The 24,839-nt window shown below is 41.5% G+C and overlaps 17 non-coding genes across 17 annotated transcripts; all 17 read left to right on the top strand.

The window, feature by feature from the left end:
- The first annotated feature begins 2,423 nt into the window (after positions 1-2,423).
- TRNAA-AGC (transfer RNA alanine (anticodon AGC)) lies at positions 2,424-2,496 on the top strand. Its single transcript has one exon. It is a non-coding gene; the product is annotated as a tRNA-Ala (tRNA).
- A 966-nt stretch (positions 2,497-3,462) lies between these two features.
- TRNAY-GUA (transfer RNA tyrosine (anticodon GUA)) lies at positions 3,463-3,551 on the top strand. The gene is given in 2 exon segments: positions 3,463-3,499; positions 3,516-3,551. It is a non-coding gene; the product is annotated as a tRNA-Tyr (tRNA).
- Positions 3,552-4,949: 1,398 nt separating this feature from the next.
- Positions 4,950-5,038, top strand: TRNAY-GUA (transfer RNA tyrosine (anticodon GUA)). Its single transcript is given in 2 exon segments — positions 4,950-4,986; positions 5,003-5,038. It is a non-coding gene; the product is annotated as a tRNA-Tyr (tRNA).
- A 1,397-nt stretch (positions 5,039-6,435) lies between these two features.
- Positions 6,436-6,524, top strand: TRNAY-GUA (transfer RNA tyrosine (anticodon GUA)). Its single transcript is given in 2 exon segments — positions 6,436-6,472; positions 6,489-6,524. It is a non-coding gene; the product is annotated as a tRNA-Tyr (tRNA).
- A 1,397-nt stretch (positions 6,525-7,921) lies between these two features.
- On the top strand, positions 7,922-8,010 carry TRNAY-GUA (transfer RNA tyrosine (anticodon GUA)). Its single transcript is given in 2 exon segments — positions 7,922-7,958; positions 7,975-8,010. It is a non-coding gene; the product is annotated as a tRNA-Tyr (tRNA).
- Positions 8,011-9,405: 1,395 nt separating this feature from the next.
- TRNAY-AUA (transfer RNA tyrosine (anticodon AUA)) lies at positions 9,406-9,494 on the top strand. The gene is given in 2 exon segments: positions 9,406-9,442; positions 9,459-9,494. It is a non-coding gene; the product is annotated as a tRNA-Tyr (tRNA).
- A 1,398-nt stretch (positions 9,495-10,892) lies between these two features.
- TRNAY-GUA (transfer RNA tyrosine (anticodon GUA)) lies at positions 10,893-10,981 on the top strand. Its single transcript is given in 2 exon segments — positions 10,893-10,929; positions 10,946-10,981. It is a non-coding gene; the product is annotated as a tRNA-Tyr (tRNA).
- A 1,397-nt stretch (positions 10,982-12,378) lies between these two features.
- On the top strand, positions 12,379-12,467 carry TRNAY-GUA (transfer RNA tyrosine (anticodon GUA)). Its single transcript is given in 2 exon segments — positions 12,379-12,415; positions 12,432-12,467. It is a non-coding gene; the product is annotated as a tRNA-Tyr (tRNA).
- A 1,395-nt stretch (positions 12,468-13,862) lies between these two features.
- Positions 13,863-13,951, top strand: TRNAY-GUA (transfer RNA tyrosine (anticodon GUA)). The gene is given in 2 exon segments: positions 13,863-13,899; positions 13,916-13,951. It is a non-coding gene; the product is annotated as a tRNA-Tyr (tRNA).
- A 1,398-nt stretch (positions 13,952-15,349) lies between these two features.
- TRNAY-GUA (transfer RNA tyrosine (anticodon GUA)) lies at positions 15,350-15,438 on the top strand. The gene is given in 2 exon segments: positions 15,350-15,386; positions 15,403-15,438. It is a non-coding gene; the product is annotated as a tRNA-Tyr (tRNA).
- Positions 15,439-16,835: 1,397 nt separating this feature from the next.
- Positions 16,836-16,924, top strand: TRNAY-GUA (transfer RNA tyrosine (anticodon GUA)). Its single transcript is given in 2 exon segments — positions 16,836-16,872; positions 16,889-16,924. It is a non-coding gene; the product is annotated as a tRNA-Tyr (tRNA).
- A 1,395-nt stretch (positions 16,925-18,319) lies between these two features.
- Positions 18,320-18,408, top strand: TRNAY-GUA (transfer RNA tyrosine (anticodon GUA)). Its single transcript is given in 2 exon segments — positions 18,320-18,356; positions 18,373-18,408. It is a non-coding gene; the product is annotated as a tRNA-Tyr (tRNA).
- Positions 18,409-19,098: 690 nt separating this feature from the next.
- On the top strand, positions 19,099-19,187 carry TRNAY-GUA (transfer RNA tyrosine (anticodon GUA)). The gene is given in 2 exon segments: positions 19,099-19,135; positions 19,152-19,187. It is a non-coding gene; the product is annotated as a tRNA-Tyr (tRNA).
- Positions 19,188-20,585: 1,398 nt separating this feature from the next.
- TRNAY-GUA (transfer RNA tyrosine (anticodon GUA)) lies at positions 20,586-20,674 on the top strand. The gene is given in 2 exon segments: positions 20,586-20,622; positions 20,639-20,674. It is a non-coding gene; the product is annotated as a tRNA-Tyr (tRNA).
- Positions 20,675-22,071: 1,397 nt separating this feature from the next.
- On the top strand, positions 22,072-22,160 carry TRNAY-GUA (transfer RNA tyrosine (anticodon GUA)). Its single transcript is given in 2 exon segments — positions 22,072-22,108; positions 22,125-22,160. It is a non-coding gene; the product is annotated as a tRNA-Tyr (tRNA).
- A 1,395-nt stretch (positions 22,161-23,555) lies between these two features.
- On the top strand, positions 23,556-23,644 carry TRNAY-GUA (transfer RNA tyrosine (anticodon GUA)). Its single transcript is given in 2 exon segments — positions 23,556-23,592; positions 23,609-23,644. It is a non-coding gene; the product is annotated as a tRNA-Tyr (tRNA).
- Positions 23,645-24,334: 690 nt separating this feature from the next.
- Positions 24,335-24,423, top strand: TRNAY-GUA (transfer RNA tyrosine (anticodon GUA)). The gene is given in 2 exon segments: positions 24,335-24,371; positions 24,388-24,423. It is a non-coding gene; the product is annotated as a tRNA-Tyr (tRNA).
- The last annotated feature ends 416 nt before the right edge of the window (positions 24,424-24,839 follow it).

The raw sequence follows: 24,839 nt of genomic DNA, 5'->3' as shown, positions 1-24,839 counted from the left end.
ATGAGAAATTTTATTGGCCTTTGCTTGCCTTTCCTTGGCAACCACAAAAACTGCATTCTAGCACTTTGCCTTTTCATGGTATTTTCTTTCTTTCCCCTTTGGTCGCTGGTTCAATTCCAACTCAAAGGACATGTTGTTTTTTTTGTTCTGGTGGCTTGGTAAATTCCCATATTTCACTCATCCCACTACTTCTTCTCCCATTTCCCTCAAATAGCGTTTCTCGGATTGCTGCATCAGTTCTGCCCTGAAAGATTCTTTGCCTCATTTTCATTGTTTATTTTTCTTAAGGGGAGAGGAGGTCCTTGCGTAGAGATCTGGCATTGCTTGTTCCTGCTGTTACATTTTTCTTTCAATTGCCTTTTGTTTTTTTTGGTCTTCATCCACTCAGTATCATGCTCTATATTCTATCGGTACGCAAAGTTTAAGAGCTTGGCAGGCTTAAAATCTGCATTCTAGCGCTTTGACTTTTCAAGGCATTTCCTTTTTTTGTCTCTGGTTCTGCCTCTGGGGTCACAAGCTATACGGCATGAGAGCGGAAAAGTGGGGGATTAGCTCAAATGGTAGAGCACTCGCTTTGCATGTGAGAGGTAGCGGGATCGATGCCCGCATTCTCCAGTGGCTGATTCTTCTTTTAAAGGAAGGGTGCTTAGTTTGAACTTTTTGTTGACCTGGATGTCATTGCCACAGCAGCATGTTGCAAACGGTTTAACTGCTTACCTGATTCTTCAAAAATTTCCTACTTTGACATTGAGTAAATTCACAAATTACCTTCGATAGCTCAGCTGGTAGAGCGGAGGACTGTAGTTGGGATACGGTAGCAATCCTTAGGTTGCTGGTTCAATTCCGGCTCGAAGGACATGTGCTTTTTTTTCTTGTAGAGCGGAGTACTGTAGTTGGTATACGATAGCAATCCTTAGGTCGCTGGTTCAATTCCGGCTCGAAGGACATGTGTTTTTTTTTCTTGTAGAGCGGAGTACTGTAGTTGGTATAAGATAGAAATCCTTAGGTTGCTGGTTCATTTCCGGCTCGAAGGACATGTGTTTTTTTTCTTGTTGCTGTTAATTGGTGCACTTTTCCCAAGTAGAATTCCTTAGGTTGCTTGTTCAGTTCTACTCTGAAGGATGCTTTCCCTCATTTTCTTTGCTTCTTTTTCTTCAGGGGAGAGGAGGTTCTGGCATAAAGACCTGGCATTGCTTGATCTTGCTTTGGTTTTTTTCTTACAGTTGCCTTTTTGTTTTTTGCCTTCATCCGTCTTGTATTATGTTCTATATTCTACCGGTACACAGAGCTGATGTGGCACACATGTGGGGGATTAGCTGAAATGGTAGATCGCTCGCTTAGCATGTGAGAGGTAGCGGGATCGATGCCCGCATCCTCCAATTAGTCTTTTTTTCAAAGCGTTTCCTTGAACTAGTTGCTATAGCAATGCTGGAAAAAAATCTAACATGAACAACAAGCTTACATCGATTGTCCATCTCCATCTCGTTATTTGCATACTTCCACATTTGACAAAAATTACATGCACGATTCAAGAGGAATTCTTAGACACAACTAGAAATGTAAAAAAGTTGAACTCAATGAGAAATTTTATTGGCCTTTGCTGGCCTTTGCTTGCCTTACCTTGGCAACCACAAAAACTGCATTCTAGCACTTTGCCTTTTCATGGTATTTTCTTTCTATCCCCTTTGGTCGCTGGTTCAATTCCAACTCAAAGGACATGTTGTTTTTTTTTGTTCTGGTGGCTTGGTAAATTCCCATATTTCACTCATCCCACTACTTCTTCTCCCATTTCCCTCAAATAGCGTTTCTCGGATTGCTGCTTCAGTTCTGCCCTGAAGGATTCTTTGCCTCATTTTCATTGTTTAGTTTTCTTAAGGGGAGAGGAGGTCCTTGCGTAGAGATCTGGCATTGCTTGTTCCTGCTGTTATATTTTTCTTTCAATTGCCTTTTTTTTTTTTGGTCTTCATCCACTCAGTATCATGCTCTATATTCTATCGGTACGCAAAGTTTAAGGGATACGGTAGCAATCCTTAGGTCGCTGGTTCAATTCCGGCTCGAAGGACATGTGCTTTTTTTTCTTGTAGAGCGGAGTACTGTAGTTGGTATACGATAGCAATCCTTAGGTTGCTGGTTCATTTCCGGCTCGAAGGACATGTGTTTTTTTTCTTGTTGCTGTTAATTGGTGCACTTTTCCCAAGTAGAATTCCTTAGGTTGCTTGTTCAGTTCAACTCGGAAGGATGCTTTCCCTCATTTTCTTTGCTTCTTTTTCTTCAGGGGAGAGGAGGTTCTGGCATAAAGACCTGGCATTGCTTGTTCTTGCTTTGGTTTTTTTCTTACAGTTGCCTTTTTGGTTTTTGCCTTCATCCGTCTTGTATTATGTTCTATATTCTACTGGTACACAGAGCTGATGTGGCACACATGTGGGGGATTAGCTCAAATGGTAGAGCGCTCGCTTAGCATGTGAGAGGTAGCGGGATCGATGCCCGCATCCTCCAATAAGTCTCTTTTTCAAAGCATTTGCTTGAACTAGTTGCTATAGCAATGCTGGAAAAAAATCTAACATGAACAACAAGCTTACATCGATTGTCCATCTCCATCTCGTTATTTGCATACTTCCACATTTGACAAAAACAACATGAACGATTCAAGAGGAATTCTTAGACACAACTAGAAATGTAAAAAAATTGAACTGAATGAGAAATTTTATTGGCCTTTGCTTGCCTTACCTTGGCAACCACAAAAACTGCATTCTAGCACTTTGCCTTTTCATGGTATTTTCTTTCTTTCCCCTTTGGTCGCTGGTTCAATTCCAACTCAAAGGACATGTTGTTTTTTTTGTTCTGGTGGCTTGGTAAATTCCCATATTTCACTCATCCCACTACTTCTTCTCCCATTTCCCTCAAATAGCGTTTCTCGGATTGCTGCTTCAGTTCTGCCCTGAAAGATTCTTTGCCTCATTTTCATTGTTTATTTTTCTTAAGGGGAGAGGAGGTCCTTGCGTAGAGATCTGGCATTGCTTGTTCCTGCTGTTACATTTTTCTTTCAATTGCCTTTTGTTTTTTTTGGTCTTCATCCACTCAGTATCATGCTCTCTATTCTATCGGTACGCAAAGTTTAAGAGCTTGGCAGGCTTAAAATCTGCATTCTAGCGCTTTGACTTTTCAAGGCATTTCCTTTTTTTGTCTCTGGTTCTGCCTCTGGGGGTCACAAGCTATACGGCATGAGAGCGGAAAAGTGGGGGATTAGCCCAAATGGTAGAGCACTCGCTTTGCATGTGAGAGGTAGCGGGATCGATGCCCGCATTCTCCAGTGGCTGATTCTTCTTTTAAAGGAAGGGTGCTTAGTTTGAACTTTTTGTTGACCTGGATGTCATTGCCACATCAGCATGTTGCAAACGGTTTAACTGCTTACCTGATTCTTCAAAAATTTCCTACTTTGACATTGAGTGAATTCACAAATTACCTTCGATAGCTCAGCTGGTAGAGCGGAGGACTGTAGTTGGGATACGGTAGCAATCCTTAGGTCGCTGGTTCAATTCCGGCTCGAAGGACATGTGCTTTTTTTTCTTGTAGAGCGGAGTACTGTAGTTGGTATACGATAGCAATCCTTAGGTTGCTGGTTCATTTCCGGCTCGAAGGACATGTGTTTTTTTTCTTGTTGCTGTTAATTGGTGCACTTTTCCCAAGTAGAATTCCTTAGGTTGTTTGTTCAGTTCTACTCTGAAGGATGCTTTCCCTCATTTTCTTTGCTTCTTTTTCTTCAGGGGAGAGGAGGTTCTGGCATAAAGACCTGGCATTGCTTGTTCTTGCTTTGGTTTTTTTCTTACAGTTGCCTTTTTGGTTTTTGCCTTCATCCGTCTTGTATTATGTTCTATATTCTACCGGTACACAGAGCTGATGTGACACACATGTGGGGGATTAGCTCAAATGGTAGAGCGCTCACTTAGCATGTGAGAGGTAGCGGGATTGATGCCCGCAATCTCCAATAAGTCTTTTTTTCAAAGCGTTTGCTTGAACTAGTTGCTATAGCAATGCTGGAAAAAATCTAACATGAACAACAAGCTTACATCGATTGTCCATCTCCATCTCGTTATTTGCATACTTCCACATTTGACAAAAACAACATGCACGATTCAAGAGGAATTCTTAGACACAACTAGAAATGTAAAAAAGTTGAACTCAATGAGAAATTTTATTGGCCTTTGCTTGCCTTACCTTGGCAACCACAAAAACTGCATTCTAGCACTTTGCCTTTTCATGGTATTTTCTTTCTTTCCCCTTTGGTCGCTGGTTCAATTCCAACTCAAAGGACATGTTGTTTTTTTTTGTTCTGGTGGCTTGGTAAATTCCCATATTTCACTCATCCCACTACTTCTTCTCCCATTTCCCTCAAATAGCGTTTCTCGGATTGCTGCTTCAGTTCTGCCCTGAAGGATTCTTTGCCTCATTTTCATTGTTTATTTTTCTTAAGGGGAGAGGAGGTCCTTGCGTAGAGATCTGGCATTGCTTGTTCCTGCTGTTACATTTTTCTTTCAATTGCCTTTTGTTTTTTTGGTCTTCATCCTCTCAGTATCATGCTCTATATTCTATCGGTACGCAAAGTTTAAGAGCTTGGCAGGCTTAAAATCTGCATTCTAGCGCTTTGACTTTTCAAGGCATTTCATTTTTTTGTCTCTGGTTCTGCCTCTGGGGTCACAAGTTATACGGGATGAAAGCGGAAAAGTGGGGAATTAGCTCAAATGGTAGAGCGCTCGCTTTGCATGTGAGAGGTAGCGCGATCGATGCCCGCATTCTCCAGTGGCTGATTCTTCTTTTAAAGGAAGGGTGCTTAGTTTGAACTTTTTGTTGACCTGGATGTCATTGCCACAGCAGCATGTTGCAAACTGTTTAACTGCTTACCTGATTCTTCAAAAATTTCCTACTTTGACATTGAGTAAATTCACAAATTACCTTCGATAGCTCAGCTGGTAGAGCGGAGGACTGTAGTTGGGATACGGTAGCAATCCTTAGGTCGCTGGTTCAATTCCGGCTCGAAGGACATGTGTTTTTTTTCTTGTAGAGCGGAGTACTGTAGTTGGTATACGATAGCAATCCTTAGGTTGCTGGTTCATTTCCGGCTCGAAGGACATGTGTTTTTTTTCTTGTTGCTGTTAATTGGTGCACTTTTCCCAAGTAGAATTCCTTAGGTTGTTTGTTCAGTTCTACTCTGAAGGATGCTTTCCCTCATTTTCTTTGCTTCTTTTTCTTCAGGGGAGAGGAGGTTCTGGCATAAAGACCTGGCATTGCTTGTTCTTGCTTTGGTTTTTTTCTTACAGTTGCCTTTTTGGTTTTTGCCTTCATCCGTCTTGTATTATGTTCTATATTCTACCGGTACACAGAGCTGATGTGACACACATGTGGGGGATTAGCTCAAATGGTAGAGCGCTCGCTTAGCATGTGAGAGGTAGCGGGATCGATGCCCGCATTCTCCAATAAGTCTTTTTTTCAAAGCGTTTGCTTGAACTAGTTGCTATAGCAATGCTGGAAAAAATCTAACATGAACAACAAGCTTACATCGATTGTCCATCTCCATCTCGTTATTTGCATACTTCCACATTTGACAAAAACAACATGCACGATTCAAGAGGAATTCTTAGACACAACTAGAAATGTAAAAAAGTTGAACTCAATGAGAAATTTTATTGGCCTTTGCTTGCCTTACCTTGGCAACCACAAAAACTGCATTCTAGCACTTTGCCTTTTCATGGTATTTTCTTTCTTTCCCCTTTGGTCGCTGGTTCAATTCCAACTCAAAGGACATGTTGTTTTTTTTTGTTCTGGTGGCTTGGTAAATTCCCATATTTCACTCATCCCACTACTTCTTCTCCCATTTCCCTCAAATAGCGTTTCTCGGATTGCTGCTTCAGTTCTGCCCTGAAGGATTCTTTGCCTCATTTTCATTGTTTATTTTTCTTAAGGGGAGAGGAGGTCCTTGCGTAGAGATCTGGCATTGCTTGTTCCTGCTGTTACATTTTTCTTTCAATTGCCTTTTGTTTTTTTGGTCTTCATCCTCTCAGTATCATGCTCTATATTCTATCGGTACGCAAAGTTTAAGAGCTTGGCAGGCTTAAAATCTGCATTCTAGCGCTTTGACTTTTCAAGGCATTTCATTTTTTTGTCTCTGGTTCTGCCTCTGGGGTCACAAGTTATACGGGATAAAAGCGGAAAAGTGGGGAATTAGCTCAAATGGTAGAGCGCTCGCTTTGCATGTGAGAGGTAGCGGGATCGATGCCTGCATTCTCCAGTGGCTGATTCTTCTTTTAAAGGAAGGGTGCTTAGTTTGAACTTTTTGTTGACCTGGATGTCATTGCCACAGCAGCATGTTGCAAACTGTTTAACTGCTTACCTGATTCTTCAAAAATTTCCTACTTTGACATTGAGTAAATTCACAAATTACCTTCGATAGCTCAGCTGGTAGAGCGGAGGACTGTAGTTGGGATACGGTAGCAATCCTTAGGTCGCTGGTTCAATTCCGGCTCGAAGGACATGTGCTTTTTTTTCTTGTAGAGCGGAGTACTGTAGTTGGTATACGATAGCAATCCTTAGGTTGCTGGTTCATTTCCGGCTCGAAGGACATGTGTTTTTTTTCTTGTTGCTGTTAATTGGTGCACTTTTCCCAAGTAGAATTCCTTAGGTTGCTTGTTCAGTTCTACTCGGAAGGATGCTTTCCCTCATTTTCTTTGCTTCTTTTTCTTCAGGGGAGAGGAGGTTCTGGCATAAAGACCTGGCATTGCTTGTTCTTGCTTTGGTTTTTTTCTTACAGTTGCCTTTTTGGTTTTTGCCTTCATCCGTCTTGTATTATGTTCTATATTCTACCGGTACACAGAGCTGATGTGACACACATGTGGGGGATTAGCTCAAATGGTAGAGCGCTCGCTTAGCATGTGAGAGGTAGCGGGATCGATGCCCGCATTCTCCAATAAGTCTTTTTTTCAAAGCGTTTGCTTGAACTAGTTGCTATAGCAATGCTGGAAAAAATCTAACATGAACAACAAGCTTACATCGATTGTCCATCTCCATCTCGTTATTTGCATACTTCCACATTTGACAAAAACAACATGCACGATTCAAGAGGAATTCTTAGACACAACTAGAAATGTAAAAAAGTTGAACTCAATGAGAAATTTTATTGGCCTTTGCTTGCCTTACCTTGGCAACCACAAAAACTGCATTCTAGCACTTTGCCTTTTCATGGTATTTTCTTTCTTTCCCCTTTGGTCGCTGGTTCAATTCCAACTCAAAGGACATGTTGTTTTTTTTGTTCTGGTGGCTTGGTAAATTCCCATATTTCACTCATCCCACTACTTCTTCTCCCACTTCCCTCAAATAGCGTTTCTCGGATTGCTGCTTCAGTTCTGCCCTGAAGGATTCTTTGCCTCATTTTCATTGTTTATTTTTCTTAAGGGGAGAGGAGGTCCTTGCGTAGAGATCTGGCATTGCTTGTTCCTGCTGTTACATTTTTCTTTCAATTGCCTTTTGTTTTTTTGGTCTTCATCCTCTCAGTATCATGCTCTATATTCTATCGGTACGCAAAGTTTAAGAGCTTGGCAGGCTTAAAATCTGCATTCTAGCGCTTTGACTTTTCAAGGCATTTCATTTTTTTGTCTCTGGTTCTGCCTCTGGGGTCACAAGTTATACGGGATAAAAGCGGAAAAGTGGGGAATTAGCTCAAATGGTAGAGCGCTCGCTTTGCATGTGAGAGGTAGTGGGATCGATGCCCGCATTCTCCAGTGGCTGATTCTTCTTTTAAAGGAAGGGTGCTTAGTTTGAACTTTTTGTTGACCTGGATGTCATTGCCACAGCAGCATGTTGCAAACTGTTTAACTGCTTACCTGATTCTTCAAAAATTTCCTACTTTGACATTGAGTAAATTCACAAATTACCTTCGATAGCTCAGCTGGTAGAGCGGAGGACTGTAGTTGGGATACGGTAGCAATCCTTAGGTCGCTGGTTCAATTCCGGCTCGAAGGACATGTGCTTTTTTTTCTTGTAGAGCGGAGTACTGTAGTTGGTATACAATAGCAATCCTTAGGTTGCTGGTTCATTTCCGGCTCGAAGGACATGTGTTTTTTTTCTTGTTGCTGTTAATTGGTGCACTTTTCCCAAGTAGAATTCCATAGGTTGTTTGTTCAGTTCTACTCTGAAGGATGCTTTCCCTCATTTTCTTTGCTTCTTTTTCTTCAGGGGAGAGGAGGTTCTGGCATAAAGACCTGGCATTGCTTGTTCTTGCTTTGGTTTTTTTCTTACAGTTGCCTTTTTGGTTTTTGCCTTCATCCGTCTTGTATTATGTTCTATATTCTACCGGTACACAGAGCTGATGTGACACACATGTGGGGGATTAGCTCAAATGGTAGAGCGCTCGCTTAGCATGTGAGAGGTAGCGGGATCGATGCCCGCATTCTCCAATAAGTCTTTTTTTCAAAGCGTTTGCTTGAACTAGTTGCTATAGCAATGCTGGAAAAAATCTAACATGAACAACAAGCTTACATCGATTGTCCATCTCCATCTCGTTATTTGCATACTTCCACATTTGACAAAAACAACATGCAAGATTCAAGAGGAATTCTTAGACACAACTAGAAATGTAAAAAAGTTGAACTCAATGAGAAATTTTATTGGCCTTTGCTTGCCTTACCTTGGCAACCACAAAAACTGCATTCTAGCACTTTGCCTTTTCATGGTATTTTCTTTCTTTCCCCTTTGGTCGCTGGTTCAATTCCAACTCAAAGGACATGTTGTTTTTTTTGTTCTGGTGGCTTGGTAAATTCCCATATTTCACTCATCCCACTACTTCTTCTCCCATTTCCCTCAAATAGCGTTTCTCGGATTGCTGCTTCAGTTCTGCCCTGAAGGATTCTTTGCCTCATTTTCATTGTTTATTTTTCTTAAGGAGAGGAGGTCCTTGCGTAGAGATCTGGCATTGCTTGTTCCTGCTGTTACATTTTTCTTTCAATTGCCTTTTGTTTTTTTGGTCTTCATCCTCTCAGTATCATGCTCTATATTCTATCGGTACGCAAAGTTTAAGAGCTTGGCAGGCTTAAAATCTGCATTCTAGCGCTTTGACTTTTCAAGGCATTTCATTTTTTTGTCTCTGGTTCTGCCTCTGGGGTCACAAGTTATACGGGATAAAAGCGGAAAAGTGGGGAATTAGCTCAAATGGTAGAGCGCTCGCTTTGCATGTGAGAGGTAGCGGGATCGATGCCTGCATTCTCCAGTGGCTGATTCTTCTTTTAAAGGAAGGGTGCTTAGTTTGAACTTTTTGTTGACCTGGATGTCATTGCCACAGCAGCATGTTGCAAACTGTTTAACTGCTTACCTGATTCTTCAAAAATGTCCTACTTTGACATTGAGTAAATTCGCAAATTACCTTCGATAGCTCAGCTGGTAGAGCGGAGGACTATAGTTGGGATGCGGTAGCAATCCTTAGGTCGCTGGTTCAATTCCGGCTCGAAGGACATGTGCTTTTTTTTCTTGTAGAGCGGAGTACTGTAGTTGGTATACGATAGCAATCCTTAGGTTGCTGGTTCATTTCCGGCTCGAAGGACATGTGTTTTTTTTCTTGTTGCTGTTAATTGGTGCACTTTTCCCAAGTAGAATTCCTTAGGTTGTTTGTTCAGTTCTACTCTGAAGGATGCTTTCCCTCATTTTCTTTGCTTCTTTTTCTTCAGGGGAGAGGAGGTTCTGGCATAAAGACCTGGCATTGCTTGTTCTTGCTTTGGTTTTTTTCTTACAGTTGCCTTTTTGGTTTTTGCCTTCATCCGTCTTGTATTATGTTCTATATTCTACCGGTACACAGAGCTGATGTGACACACATGTGGGGGATTAGCTCAAATGGTAGAGCGCTCGCTTAGCATGTGAGAGGTAGCGGGATCGATGCCCGCATTCTCCAATAAGTCTTTTTTTCAAAGCGTTTGCTTGAACTAGTTGCTATAGCAATGCTGGAAAAAATCTAACATGAACAACAAGCTTACATCGATTGTCCATCTCCATCTCGTTATTTGCATACTTCCACATTTGACAAAAACAACATGCACGATTCAAGAGGAATTCTTAGACACAACTAGAAATGTAAAAAAGTTGAACTCAATGAGAAATTTTATTGGCCTTTGCTTGCCTTACCTTGGCAACCACAAAAACTGCATTCTAGCACTTTGCCTTTTCATGGTATTTTCTTTCTTTCCCCTTTGGTCGCTGGTTCAATTCCAACTCAAAGGACATGTTGTTTTTTTTTGTTCTGGTGGCTTGGTAAATTCCCATATTTCACTCATCCCACTACTTCTTCTCCCATTTCCCTCAAATAGCGTTTCTCGGATTGCTGCTTCAGTTCTGCCCTGAAGGATTCTTTGCCTCATTTTCATTGTTTATTTTTCTTAAGGGGAGAGGAGGTCCTTGCGTAGAGATCTGGCATTGCTTGTTCCTGCTGTTACATTTTTCTTTCAATTGCCTTTTGTTTTTTTGGTCTTCATCCTCTCAGTATCATGCTCTATATTCTATCGGTACGCAAAGTTTAAGAGCTTGGCAGGCTTAAAATCTGCATTCTAGCGCTTTGACTTTTCAAGGCATTTCATTTTTTTGTCTCTGGTTCTGCCTCTGGGGTCACAAGTTATACTGGATAAAAGCGGAAAAGTGGGGAATTAGCTCAAATGGTAGAGCGCTCGCTTTGCATGTGAGAGGTAGCGGGATCGATGCCCGCATTCTCCAGTGGCTGATTCTTCTTTTAAAGGAAGGGTGCTTAGTTTGAACTTTTTGTTGACCTGGATGTCATTGCCACAGCAGCATGTTGCAAACTGTTTAACTGCTTACCTGATTCTTCAAAAATGTCCTACTTTGACATTGAGTAAATTCACAAATTACCTTCGATAGCTCAGCTGGTAGAGCGGAGGACTGTAGTTGGGATACGGTAGCAATCCTTAGGTCGCTGGTTCAATTCCGGCTCGAAGGACATGTGCTTTTTTTTCTTGTAGAGCGGAGTACTGTAGTTGGTATACGATACCAATCCTTAGGTTGCTGGTTCATTTCCGGCTCGAAGGACATGTGTTTTTTTTCTTGTTGCTGTTAATTGGTGCACTTTTCCCAAGTAGAATTCCTTAGGTTGTTTGTTCAGTTCTACTCTGAAGGATGCTTTCCCTCATTTTCTTTGCTTCTTTTTCTTCAGGGGAGAGGAGGTTCTGGCATAAAGACCTGGCATTGCTTGTTCTTGCTTTGGTTTTTTTCTTACAGTTGCCTTTTTGGTTTTTGCCTTCATCCGTCTTGTATTATGTTCTATATTCTACCGGTACACAGAGCTGATGTGACACACATGTGGGGGATTAGCTCAAATGGTAGAGCGCTCGCTTAGCATGTGAGAGGTAGCGGGATCGATGCCCGCATTCTCCAATAAGTCTTTTTTTCAAAGCGTTTGCTTGAACTAGTTGCTATAGCAATGCTGGAAAAAATCTAACATGAACAACAAGCTTACATCGATTGTCCATCTCCATCTCGTTATTTGCATACTTCCACATTTGACAAAAACAACATGCACGATTCAAGAGGAATTCTTAGACACAACTAGAAATGTAAAAAAGTTGAACTCAATGAGAAATTTTATTGGCCTTTGCTTGCCTTACCTTGGCAACCACAAAAACTGCATTCTAGCACTTTGCCTTTTCATGGTATTTTCTTTCTTTCCCCTTTGGTCGCTGGTTCAATTCCAACTCAAAGGACATGTTGTTTTTTTTGTTCTGGTGGCTTGGTAAATTCCCATATTTCACTCATCCCACTACTTCTTCTCCCATTTCCCTCAAATAGCGTTTCTCGGATTGCTGCTTCAGTTCTGCCCTGAAGGATTCTTTGCCTCATTTTCATTGTTTATTTTTCTTAAGGGGAGAGGAGGTCCTTGCGTAGAGATCTGGCATTGCTTGTTCCTGCTGTTACATTTTTCTTTCAATTGCCTTTTGTTTTTTTGGTCTTCATCCTCTCAGTATCATGCTCTATATTCTATCGGTACGCAAAGTTTAAGAGCTTGGCAGGCTTAAAATCTGCATTCTAGCGCTTTGACTTTTCAAGGCATTTCATTTTTTTGTCTCTGGTTCTGCCTCTGGGGTCACAAGTTATACGGGATAAAAGCGGAAAAGTGGGGAATTAGCTCAAATGGTAGAGCGCTCGCTTTGCATGTGAGAGGTCGCGGGATCGATGCCCGCATTCTCCAGTGGCTGATTCTTCTTTTAAAGGAAGGGTGCTTAGTTTGAACTTTTTGTTGACCTGGATGTCATTGCCACAGCAGCATGTTGCAAACTGTTTAACTGCTTACCTGATTCTTCAAAAATTTCCTACTTTGACATTGAGTAAATTCACAAATTACCTTCGATAGCTCAGCTGGTAGAGCGGAGGACTGTAGTTGGGATACGGTAGCAATCCTTAGGTCGCTGGTTCAATTCCAGCTCGAAGGACATGTGCTTTTTTTTCTTGTAGAGCGGAGTACTGTAGTTGGTATACGATAGCAATCCTTAGGTTGCTGGTTCATTTCCGGCTCGAAGGACATGTGTTTTTTTTCTTGTTGCTGTTAATTGGTGCACTTTTCCCAAGTAGAATTCCTTAGGTTGCTTGTTCAGTTCTACTCTGAAGGATGCTTTCCCTCATTTTCTTTGCTTCTTTTTCTTCAGGGGAGAGGAGGTTCTGGCATAAAGACCTGGCATTGCTTGTTCTTGCTTTGGTTTTTTTCTTACAGTTGCCTTTTTGGTTTTTGCCTTCATCCGTCTTGTATTATGTTCTATATTCTACCGGTACACAGAGCTGATGTGACACACATGTGGGGGATTAGCTCAAATGGTAGAGCGCTCGCTTAGCATGTGAGAGGTAGCGGGATCGATGCCCGCATTCTCCAATAAGTCTTTTTTTCAAAGCGTTTGCTTGAACTAGTTGCTATAGCAATGCTGGAAAAAATCTAACATGAACAACAAGCTTACATCGATTGTCCATCTCCATCTCGTTATTTGCATACTTCCACATTTGACAAAAACAACATGCACGATTCAAGAGGAATTCTTAGACACAACTAGAAATGTAAAAAAGTTGAACTCAATGAGAAATTTTATTGGCCTTTGCTTGCCTTACCTTGGCAACCACAAAAACTGCATTCTAGCACTTTGCCTTTTCATGGTATTTTCTTTCTTTCCCCTTTGGTCGCTGGTTCAATTCCAACTCAAAGGACATGTTGTTTTTTTTGTTCTGGTGGCTTGGTAAATTCCCATATTTCACTCATCCCACTACTTCTTCTCCCATTTCCCTCAAATAGCGTTTCTCGGATTGCTGCTTCAGTTCTGCCCTGAAGGATTCTTTGCCTCATTTTCATTGTTTATTTTTCTTAAGGAGAGGAGGTCCTTGCGTAGAGATCTGGCATTGCTTGTTCCTGCTGTTACATTTTTCTTTCAATTGCCTTTTGTTTTTTTGGTCTTCATCCTCTCAGTATCATGCTCTATATTCTATCGGTACGCAAAGTTTAAGAGCTTGGCAGGCTTAAAATCTGCATTCTAGCGCTTTGACTTTTCAAGGCATTTCATTTTTTTGTCTCTGGTTCTGCCTCTGGGGTCACAAGTTATACGGGATAAAAGCGGAAAAGTGGGGAATTAGCTCAAATGGTAGAGCGCTCGCTTTGCATGTGAGAGGTAGCGGGATCGATGCCTGCATTCTCCAGTGGCTGATTCTTCTTTTAAAGGAAGGGTGCTTAGTTTGAACTTTTTGTTGACCTGGATGTCATTGCCACAGCAGCATGTTGCAAACTGTTTAACTGCTTACCTGATTCTTCAAAAATTTCCTACTTTGACATTGAGTAAATTCACAAATTACCTTCGATAGCTCAGCTGGTAGAGCGGAGGACTGTAGTTGGGATACGGTAGCAATCCTTAGGTCGCTGGTTCAATTCCGGCTCGAAGGACATGTGCTTTTTTTTCTTGTAGAGCGGAATACTGTAGTTGGTATACGATAGCAATCCTTAGGTTGCTGGTTCATTTCCGGCTCGAAGGACATGTGTTTTTTTTCTTGTTGCTGTTAATTGGTGCACTTTTCCCAAGTAGAATTCCTTAGGTTGCTTGTTCAGTTCTACTCTGAAGGATGCTTTCCCTCATTTTCTTTGCTTCTTTTTCTTCAGGGGAGAGGAGGTTCTGGCATAAAGACCTGGCATTGCTTGTTCTTGCTTTGGTTTTTTTCTTACAGTTGCCTTTTTGGTTTTTGCCTTCATCCGTCTTGTATTATGTTCTATATTCTACCGGTACACAGAGCTGATGTGACACACATGTGGGGGATTAGCTCAAATGGTAGAGCGCTCGCTTAGCATGTGAGAGGTAGCGGGATCGATGCCCGCATTCTCCAATAAGTCTTTTTTTCAAAGCGTTTGCTTGAACTAGTTGCTATAGCAATGCTGGAAAAAATCTAACATGAACAACAAGCTTACATCGATTGTCCATCTCCATCTCGTTATTTGCATACTTCCACATTTGACAAAAACAACATGCACGATTCAAGAGGAATTCTTAGACACAACTAGAAATGTAAAAAAGTTGAACTCAATGAGAAATTTTATTGGCCTTTGCTTGCCTTACCTTGGCAACCACAAAAACTGCATTCTAGCACTTTGCCTTTTCATGGTATTTTCTTTCTTTCCCCTTTGGTCGCTGGTTCAATTCCAACTCAAAGGACATGTTGTTTTTTTTTGTTCTGGTGGCTTGGTAAATTCCCATATTTCACTCATCCCACTACTTCTTCTCCCATTTCCCTCAAATAGCGTTTCTCGGATTGCTGCTTCAGTTCTGCCCTGAAGGATTCTTTGCCTCATTTTCATTGTTTATTTTTCTTAAGGGGAGAGGAGGTCCTTGCGTAGAGATCTGGCATTGCTTGTTCCTGCTGTTACATTTTTCTTTCAATTGCCTTTTGTTTTTTTGGTCTTCATCCTCTCAGTATCATGCTCTATATTCTATCGGTACGCAAAGTTTAAGAGCTTGGCAGGCTTAAAATCTGCATTCTAGCGCTTTGACTTTTCAAGGCATTTCATTTTTTTGTCTCTGGTTCTGCCTCTGGGGTCACAAGTTATACGGGATAAAAGCGGAAAAGTGGGGAATTAGCTCAAATGGTAGAGCGCTCGCTTTGCATGTGAGAGGTAGTGGGATCGATGCCCGCATTCTCCAGTGGCTGATTCTTCTTTTAAAGGAAGGGTGCTTAGTTTGAACTTTTTGTTGACCTGGATGTCATTGCCACAGCAGCATGTTGCAAAATGTTTAACTGCTTACCTGATTCTTCAAAAATTTCCTACTTTGACATTGAGTAAATTCACAAATTACCTTCGATAGCTCAGCTGGTAGAGCGGAGGACTGTAGTTGGGATACGGTAGCAATCCTTAGGTCGCTGGTTCAATTCCGGCTCGAAGGACATGTGCTTTTTTTTCTTGTAGAGCGGAGTACTGTAGTTGGTATACGATAGCAATCCTTAGGTTGCTGGTTCATTTCCGGCTCGAAGGACATGTGTTTTTTTTCTTGTTGCTGTTAATTGGTGCACTTTTCCCAAGTAGAATTCCATAGGTTGTTTGTTCAGTTCTACTCTGAAGGATGCTTTCCCTCATTTTCTTTGCTTCTTTTTCTTCAGGGGAGAGGAGGTTCTGGCATAAAGACCTGGCATTGCTTGTTCTTGCTTTGGTTTTTTTCTTACAGTTGCCTTTTTGGTTTTTGCCTTCATCCGTCTTGTATTATGTTCTATATTCTACCGGTACACAGAGCTGATGTGACACACATGTGGGGGATTAGCTCAAATGGTAGAGCGCTCGCTTAGCATGTGAGAGGTAGCGGGATCGATGCCCGCATTCTCCAATAAGTCTTTTTTTCAAAGCGTTTGCTTGAACTAGTTGCTATAGCAATGCTTGAAAAAATCTAACATGAACAACAAGCTTACATCGATTGTCCATCTCCATCTCGTTATTTGCATACTTCCACATTTGACAAAAACAACATGCACGATTCAAGAGGAATTCTTAGACACAACTAGAAATGTAAAAAAGTTGAACTCAATGAGAAATTTTATTGGCCTTTGCTTGCCTTACCTTGGCAACCACAAAAACTGCATTCTAGCACTTTGCCTTTTCATGGTATTTTCTTTCTTTCCCCTTTGGTCGCTGGTTCAATTCCAACTCAAAGGACATGTTGTTTTTTTTGTTCTGGTGGCTTGGTAAATTCCCATATTTCACTCATCCCACTACTTCTTCTCCCATTTCCCTCAAATAGCGTTTCTCGGATTGCTGCTTCAGTTCTGCCCTGAAGGATTCTTTGCCTCATTTTCATTGTTTATTTTTCTTAAGGGGAGAGGAGGTCCTTGCGTAGAGATCTGGCATTGCTTGTTCCTGCTGTTACATTTTTCTTTCAATTGCCTTTTGTTTTTTTGGTCTTCATCCTCTCAGTATCATGCTCTATATTCTATCGGTACGCAAAGTTTAAGAGCTTGGCAGGCTTAAAATCTGCATTCTAGCGCTTTGACTTTTCAAGGCATTTCATTTTTTTGTCTCTGGTTCTGCCTCTGGGGTCACAAGTTATACGGGATAAAAGCGGAAAAGTGGGGAATTAGCTCAAATGGTAGAGCGCTCGCTTTGCATGTGAGAGGTAGCGGGATCGATGCCTGCATTCTCCAGTGGCTGATTCTTCTTTTAAAGGAAGGGTGCTTAGTTTGAACTTTTTGTTGACCTGGATGTCATTGCCACAGCAGCATGTTGCAAACTGTTTAACTGCTTACCTGATTCTTCAAAAATTTCCTACTTTGACATTGAGTAAATTCACAAATTACCTTCGATAGCTCAGCTGGTAGAGCGGAGGACTGTAGTTGGGATACGGTAGCCATCCTTAGGTCGCTGGTTCAATTCCGGCTCGAAGGACATGTGCTTTTTTTTCTTGTAGAGCGGAGTACTGTAGTTGGTATACGATAGCAATCCTTAGGTTGCTGGTTCATTTCCGGCTCGAAGGACATGTGTTTTTTTTCTTGTTGCTGTTAATTGGTGCACTTTTCCCAAGTAGAATTCCTTAGGTTGCTTGTTCAGTTCTACTCTGAAGGATGCTTTCCCTCATTTTCTTTGCTTCTTTTTCTTCAGGGGAGAGGAGGTTCTGGCATAAAGACCTGGCATTGCTTGTTCTTGCTTTGGTTTTTTTCTTACAGTTGCCTTTTTGGTTTTTGCCTTCATCCGTCTTGTATTATGTTCTATATTCTACTGGTACACAGAGCCGATGTGACACACATGTGGGGGATTAGCTCAAATGGTAGAGCGCTCGCTTAGCATGTGAGAGGTAGCGGGATCGATGCCCGCATTCTCCAATAAGTCTTTTTTTCAAAGCGTTTGCTTGAACTAGTTGCTATAGCAATGCTGGAAAAAATCTAACATGAACAACAAGCTTACATCGATTGTCCATCTCCATCTCGTTATTTGCATACTTCCACATTTGACAAAAACAACATGCACGATTCAAGAGGAATTCTTAGACACAACTAGAAATGTAAAAAAGTTAAACTCAATGAGAAATTTTATTGGCCTTTGCTTGCCTTACCTTGGCAACCACAAAAACTGCATTCTAGCACTTTGCCTTTTCATGGTATTTTCTTTCTTTCCCCTTTGGTCGCTGGTTCAATTCCAACTCAAAGGACATGTTGTTTTTTTTGTTCTGGTGGCTTGGTAAATTCCCATATTTCACTCATCCCACTACTTCTTCTCCCATTTCCCTCAAATAGCGTTTCTCGGATTGCTGCTTCAGTTCTGCCCTGAAGGATTCTTTGCCTCATTTTCATTGTTTATTTTTCTTAAGGAGAGGAGGTCCTTGCGTAGAGATCTGGCATTGCTTGTTCCTGCTGTTACATTTTTCTTTCAATTGCCTTTTGTTTTTTTGGTCTTCATCCTCTCAGTATCATGCTCTATATTCTATCGGTACGCAAAGTTTAAGAGCTTGGCAGGCTTAAAATCTGCATTCTAGCGCTTTGACTTTTCAAGGCATTTCATTTTTTTGTCTCTGGTTCTGCCTCTGGGGTCACAAGTTATACGGGATAAAAGCGGAAAAGTGGGGAATTAGCTCAAATGGTAGAGCGCTCGCTTTGCATGTGAGAGGTAGCGGGATCGATGCCTGCATTCTCCAGTGGCTGATTCTTCTTTTAAAGGAAGGGTGCTTAGTTTGAACTTTTTGTTGACCTGGATGTCATTGCCACAGCAGCATGTTGCAAACTGTTTAACTGCTTACCTGATTCTTCAAAAATTTCCTACTTTGACATTGAGTAAATTCACAAATTACCTTCGATAGCTCAGCTGGTAGAGCGGAGGACTGTAGTTGGGATACGGTAGCAATCCTTAGGTCGCTGGTTCAATTCCGGCTCGAAGGACATGTGTTTTTTTTTCTTGTAGAGCGGAATACTGTAGTTGGTATACGATAGCAATCCTTAGGTTGCTGGTTCATTTCCGGCTCGAAGGACATGTGTTTTTTTTCTTGTTGCTGTTAATTGGTGCACTTTTCCCAAGTAGAATTCCTTAGGTTGTTTGTTCAGTTCTACTCTGAAGGATGCTTTCCCTCATTTTCTTTGCTTCTTTTTCTTCAGGGGAGAGGAGGTTCTGGCATAAAGACCTGGCATTGCTTGTTCTTGCTTTGGTTTTTTTCTTACAGTTGCCTTTTTGGTTTTTGCCTTCATCCGTCTTGTATTATGTTCTATATTCTATCGGTACGCAAAGTTTAAGAGCTTGGCAGGCTTAAAATCTGCATTCTAGCGCTTTGACTTTTCAAGGCATTTCATTTTTTTGTCTCTGGTTCTGCCTCTGGGGTCACAAGTTATACGGGATAAAAGCGGAAAAGTGGGGAATTGGCTCAAATGGTAGAGCGCTCGCTTTGCATGTGAGAGGTAGCGGGATCGATGCCTGCATTCTCCAGTGGCTGATTCTTCTTTTAAAGGAAGGGTGCTTAGTTTGAACTTTTTGTTGACCTGGATGTCATTGCCACAGCAGCATGTTGCAAACTGTTTAACTGCTTACCTGATTCTTCAAAAATTTCCTACTTTGACATTGAGTAAATTCACAAATTACCTTCGATAGCTCAGCTGGTAGAGCGGAGGACTGTAGTTGGGATACGGTAGCAATCCTTAGGTCGCTGGTTCAATTCCGGCTCGAAGGACATGTGCTTTTTTTTCTTGTAGAGCGGAATACTGTAGTTGGTATACGATAGCAATCCTTAGGTTGCTGGTTCATTTCCGGCTCGAAGGACATGTGTTTTTTTTCTTGTTGCTGTTAATTGGTGCACTTTTCCCAAGTAGAATTCCTTAGGTTGCTTGTTCAGTTCTACTCTGAAGGATGCTTTCCCTCATTTTCTTTGCTTCTTTTTCTTCAGGGGAGAGGAGGTTCTGGCATAAAGACCTGGCATTGCTTGTTCTTGCTTTGGTTTTTTTCTTACAGTTGCCTTTTTGGTTTTTGCCTTCATCCGTCTTGTATTATGTTCTATATTCTACCGGTACACAGAGCTGATGTGACACACATGTGGGGGATTAGCTCAAATGGTAGAGCGCTCGCTTAGCATGTGAGAGGTAGCGGGATCGATGCCCGCATTCTCCAATAAGTCTTTTTTTCAAAGCGTTTGCTTGAACTAGTTGCTATAGCAATGCTGGAAAAAATCTAACATGAACAACAAGCTTACATCGATTGTCCATCTCCATCTCGTTATTTGCATACTTCCACATTTGACAAAAACAACATGCACGATTCAAGAGGAATTCTTAGACACAACTAGAAATGTAAAAAAGTTGAACTCAATGAGAAATTTTATTGGCCTTTGCTTGCCTTACCTTGGCAACCACAAAAACTGCATTCTAGCACTTTGCCTTTTCATGGTATTTTCTTTCTTTCCCCTTTGGTCGCTGGTTCAATTCCAACTCAAAGGACATGTTGTTTTTTTTTGTTCTGGTGGCTTGGTAAATTCCCATATTTCACTCATCCCACTACTTCTTCTCCCATTTCCCTCAAATAGCGTTTCTCGGATTGCTGCTTCAGTTCTGCCCTGAAGGATTCTTTGCCTCATTTTCATTGTTTATTTTTCTTAAGGGGAGAGGAGGTCCTTGCGTAGAGATCTGGCATTGCTTGTTCCTGCTGTTACATTTTTCTTTCAATTGCCTTTTGTTTTTTTGGTCTTCATCCTCTCAGTATCATGCTCTATATTCTATCGGTACGCAAAGTTTAAGAGCTTGGCAGGCTTAAAATCTGCATTCTAGCGCTTTGACTTTTCAAGGCATTTCATTTTTTTGTCTCTGGTTCTGCCTCTGGGGTCACAAGTTATACGGGATAAAAGCGGAAAAGTGGGGAATTAGCTCAAATGGTAGAGCGCTCGCTTTGCATGTGAGAGGTAGTGGGATCGATGCCCGCATTCTCCAGTGGCTGATTCTTCTTTTAAAGGAAGGGTGCTTAGTTTGAACTTTTTGTTGACCTGGATGTCATTGCCACAGCAGCATGTTGCAAACTGTTTAACTGCTTACCTGATTCTTCAAAAATTTCCTACTTTGACATTGAGTAAATTCACAAATTACCTTCGATAGCTCAGCTGGTAGAGCGGAGGACTGTAGTTGGGATACGGTAGCAATCCTTAGGTCGCTGGTTCAATTCCGGCTCGAAGGACATGTGCTTTTTTTTCTTGTAGAGCGGAGTACTGTAGTTGGTATACGATAGCAATCCTTAGGTTGCTGGTTCATTTCCGGCTCGAAGGACATGTGTTTTTTTTCTTGTTGCTGTTAATTGGTGCACTTTTCCCAAGTAGAATTCCATAGGTTGTTTGTTCAGTTCTACTCTGAAGGATGCTTTCCCTCATTTTCTTTGCTTCTTTTTCTTCAGGGGAGAGGAGGTTCTGGCATAAAGACCTGGCATTGCTTGTTCTTGCTTTGGTTTTTTTCTTACAGTTGCCTTTTTGGTTTTTGCCTTCATCCGTCTTGTATTATGTTCTATATTCTACCGGTACACAGAGCTGATGTGACACACATGTGGGGGATTAGCTCAAATGGTAGAGCGCTCGCTTAGCATGTGAGAGGTAGCGGGATCGATGCCCGCATTCTCCAATAAGTCTTTTTTTCAAAGCGTTTGCTTGAACTAGTTGCTATAGCAATGCTTGAAAAAATCTAACATGAACAACAAGCTTACATCGATTGTCCATCTCCATCTCGTTATTTGCATACTTCCACATTTGACAAAAACAACATGCACGATTCAAGAGGAATTCTTAGACACAACTAGAAATGTAAAAAAGTTGAACTCAATGAGAAATTTTATTGGCCTTTGCTTGCCTTACCTTGGCAACCACAAAAACTGCATTCTAGCACTTTGCCTTTTCATGGTATTTTCTTTCTTTCCCCTTTGGTCGCTGGTTCAATTCCAACTCAAAGGACATGTTGTTTTTTTTGTTCTGGTGGCTTGGTAAATTCCCATATTTCACTCATCCCACTACTTCTTCTCCCATTTCCCTCAAATAGCGTTTCTCGGATTGCTGCTTCAGTTCTGCCCTGAAGGATTCTTTGCCTCATTTTCATTGTTTATTTTTCTTAAGGGGAGAGGAGGTCCTTGCGTAGAGATCTGGCATTGCTTGTTCCTGCTGTTACATTTTTCTTTCAATTGCCTTTTGTTTTTTTGGTCTTCATCCTCTCAGTATCATGCTCTATATTCTATCGGTACGCAAAGTTTAAGAGCTTGGCAGGCTTAAAATCTGCATTCTAGCGCTTTGACTTTTCAAGGCATTTCATTTTTTTGTCTCTGGTTCTGCCTCTGGGGTCACAAGTTATACGGGATAAAAGCGGAAAAGTGGGGAATTAGCTCAAATGGTAGAGCGCTCGCTTTGCATGTGAGAGGTAGCGGGATCGATGCCTGCATTCTCCAGTGGCTGATTCTTCTTTTAAAGGAAGGGTGCTTAGTTTGAACTTTTTGTTGACCTGGATGTCATTGCCACAGCAGCATGTTGCAAACTGTTTAACTGCTTACCTGATTCTTCAAAAATTTCCTACTTTGACATTGAGTAAATTCACAAATTACCTTCGATAGCTCAGCTGGTAGAGCGGAGGACTGTAGTTGGGATACGGTAGCCATCCTTAGGTCGCTGGTTCAATTCCGGCTCGAAGGACATGTGCTTTTTTTTCTTGTAGAGCGGAGTACTGTAGTTGGTATACGATAGCAATCCTTAGGTTGCTGGTTCATTTCCGGCTCGAAGGACATGTGTTTTTTTTCTTGTTGCTGTTAATTGGTGCACTTTTCCCAAGTAGAATTCCTTAGGTTGCTTGTTCAGTTCTACTCTGAAGGATGCTTTCCCTCATTTTCTTTGCTTCTTTTTCTTCAGGGGAGAGGAGGTTCTGGCATAAAGACCTGGCATTGCTTGTTCTTGCTTTGGTTTTTTTCTTACAGTTGCCTTTTTGGTTTTTGCCTTCATCCGTCTTGTATTATGTTCTATATTCTACTGGTACACAGAGCCGATGTGACACACATGTGGGGGATTAGCTCAAATGGTAGAGCGCTCGCTTAGCATGTGAGAGGTAGCGGGATCGATGCCCGCATTCTCCAATAAGTCTTTTTTTCAAAGCGTTTGCTTGAACTAGTTGCTATAGCAATGCTGGAAAAAATCTAACATGAACAACAAGCTTACATCGATTGTCCATCTCCATCTCGTTATTTGCATACTTCCACATTTGACAAAAACAACATGCACGATTCAAGAGGAATTCTTAGACACAACTAGAAATGTAAAAAAGTTAAACTCAATGAGAAATTTTATTGGCCTTTGCTTGCCTTACCTTGGCAACCACAAAAACTGCATTCTAGCACTTTGCCTTTTCATGGTATTTTCTTTCTTTCCCCTTTGGTCGCTGGTTCAATTCCAACTCAAAGGACATGTTGTTTTTTTTGTTCTGGTGGCTTGGTAAATTCCCATATTTCACTCATCCCACTACTTCTTCTCCCATTTCCCTCAAATAGCGTTTCTCGGATTGCTGCTTCAGTTCTGCCCTGAAGGATTCTTTGCCTCATTTTCATTGTTTATTTTTCTTAAGGAGAGGAGGTCCTTGCGTAGAGATCTGGCATTGCTTGTTCCTGCTGTTACATTTTTCTTTCAATTGCCTTTTGTTTTTTTGGTCTTCATCCTCTCAGTATCATGCTCTATATTCTATCGGTACGCAAAGTTTAAGAGCTTGGCAGGCTTAAAATCTGCATTCTAGCGCTTTGACTTTTCAAGGCATTTCATTTTTTTGTCTCTGGTTCTGCCTCTGGGGTCACAAGTTATACGGGATAAAAGCGGAAAAGTGGGGAATTAGCTCAAATGGTAGAGCGCTCGCTTTGCATGTGAGAGGTAGCGGGATCGATGCCTGCATTCTCCAGTGGCTGATTCTTCTTTTAAAGGAAGGGTGCTTAGTTTGAACTTTTTGTTGACCTGGATGTCATTGCCACAGCAGCATGTTGCAAACTGTTTAACTGCTTACCTGATTCTTCAAAAATTTCCTACTTTGACATTGAGTAAATTCACAAATTACCTTCGATAGCTCAGCTGGTAGAGCGGAGGACTGTAGTTGGGATACGGTAGCAATCCTTAGGTCGCTGGTTCAATTCCGGCTCGAAGGACATGTGTTTTTTTTTCTTGTAGAGCGGAATACTGTAGTTGGTATACGATAGCAATCCTTAGGTTGCTGGTTCATTTCCGGCTCGAAGGACATGTGTTTTTTTTCTTGTTGCTGTTAATTGGTGCACTTTTCCCAAGTAGAATTCCTTAGGTTGTTTGTTCAGTTCTACTCTGAAGGATGCTTTCCCTCATTTTCTTTGCTTCTTTTTCTTCAGGGGAGAGGAGGTTCTGGCATAAAGACCTGGCATTGCTTGTTCTTGCTTTGGTTTTTTTCTTACAGTTGCCTTTTTGGTTTTTGCCTTCATCCGTCTTGTATTATGTTCTATATTCTATCGGTACGCAAAGTTTAAGAGCTTGGCAGGCTTAAAATCTGCATTCTAGCGCTTTGACTTTTCAAGGCATTTCATTTTTTTGTCTCTGGTTCTGCCTCTGGGGTCACAAGTTATACGGGATAAAAGCGGAAAAGTGGGGAATTGGCTCAAATGGTAGAGCGCTCGCTTTGCATGTGAGAGGTAGCGGGATCGATGCCTGCATTCTCCAGTGGCTGATTCTTCTTTTAAAGGAAGGGTGCTTAGTTTGAACTTTTTGTTGACCTGGATGTCATTGCCACAGCAGCATGTTGCAAACTGTTTAACTGCTTACCTGATTCTTCAAAAATTTCCTACTTTGACATTGAGTAAATTCACAAATTACCTTCGATAGCTCAGCTGGTAGAGCGGAGGACTGTAGTTGGGATACGGTAGCAATCCTTAGGTCGCTGGTTCAATTCCGGCTCGAAGGACATGTGCTTTTTTTTCTTGTAGAGCGGAATACTGTAGTTGGTATACGATAGCAATCCTTAGGTTGCTGGTTCATTTCCGGCTCGAAGGACATGTGTTTTTTTTCTTGTTGCTGTTAATTGGTGCACTTTTCCCAAGTAGAATTCCTTAGGTTGCTTGTTCAGTTCTACTCTGAAGGATGCTTTCCCTCATTTTCTTTGCTTCTTTTTCTTCAGGGGAGAGGAGGTTCTGGCATAAAGACCTGGCATTGCTTGTTCTTGCTTTGGTTTTTTTCTTACAGTTGCCTTTTTGGTTTTTGCCTTCATCCGTCTTGTATTATGTTCTATATTCTACCGGTACACAGAGCTGATGTGACACACATGTGGGGGATTAGCTCAAATGGTAGAGCGCTCGCTTAGCATGTGAGAGGTAGCGGGAT

The sequence above is a fragment of the Pelobates fuscus genome, chromosome 4, assembly GCF_036172605.1.
Source record: "Pelobates fuscus isolate aPelFus1 chromosome 4, aPelFus1.pri, whole genome shotgun sequence".
NCBI lineage: Eukaryota > Metazoa > Chordata > Amphibia > Anura > Pelobatidae > Pelobates > Pelobates fuscus.
This window is presented reverse-complemented; position numbering and strand designations above follow the sequence as displayed.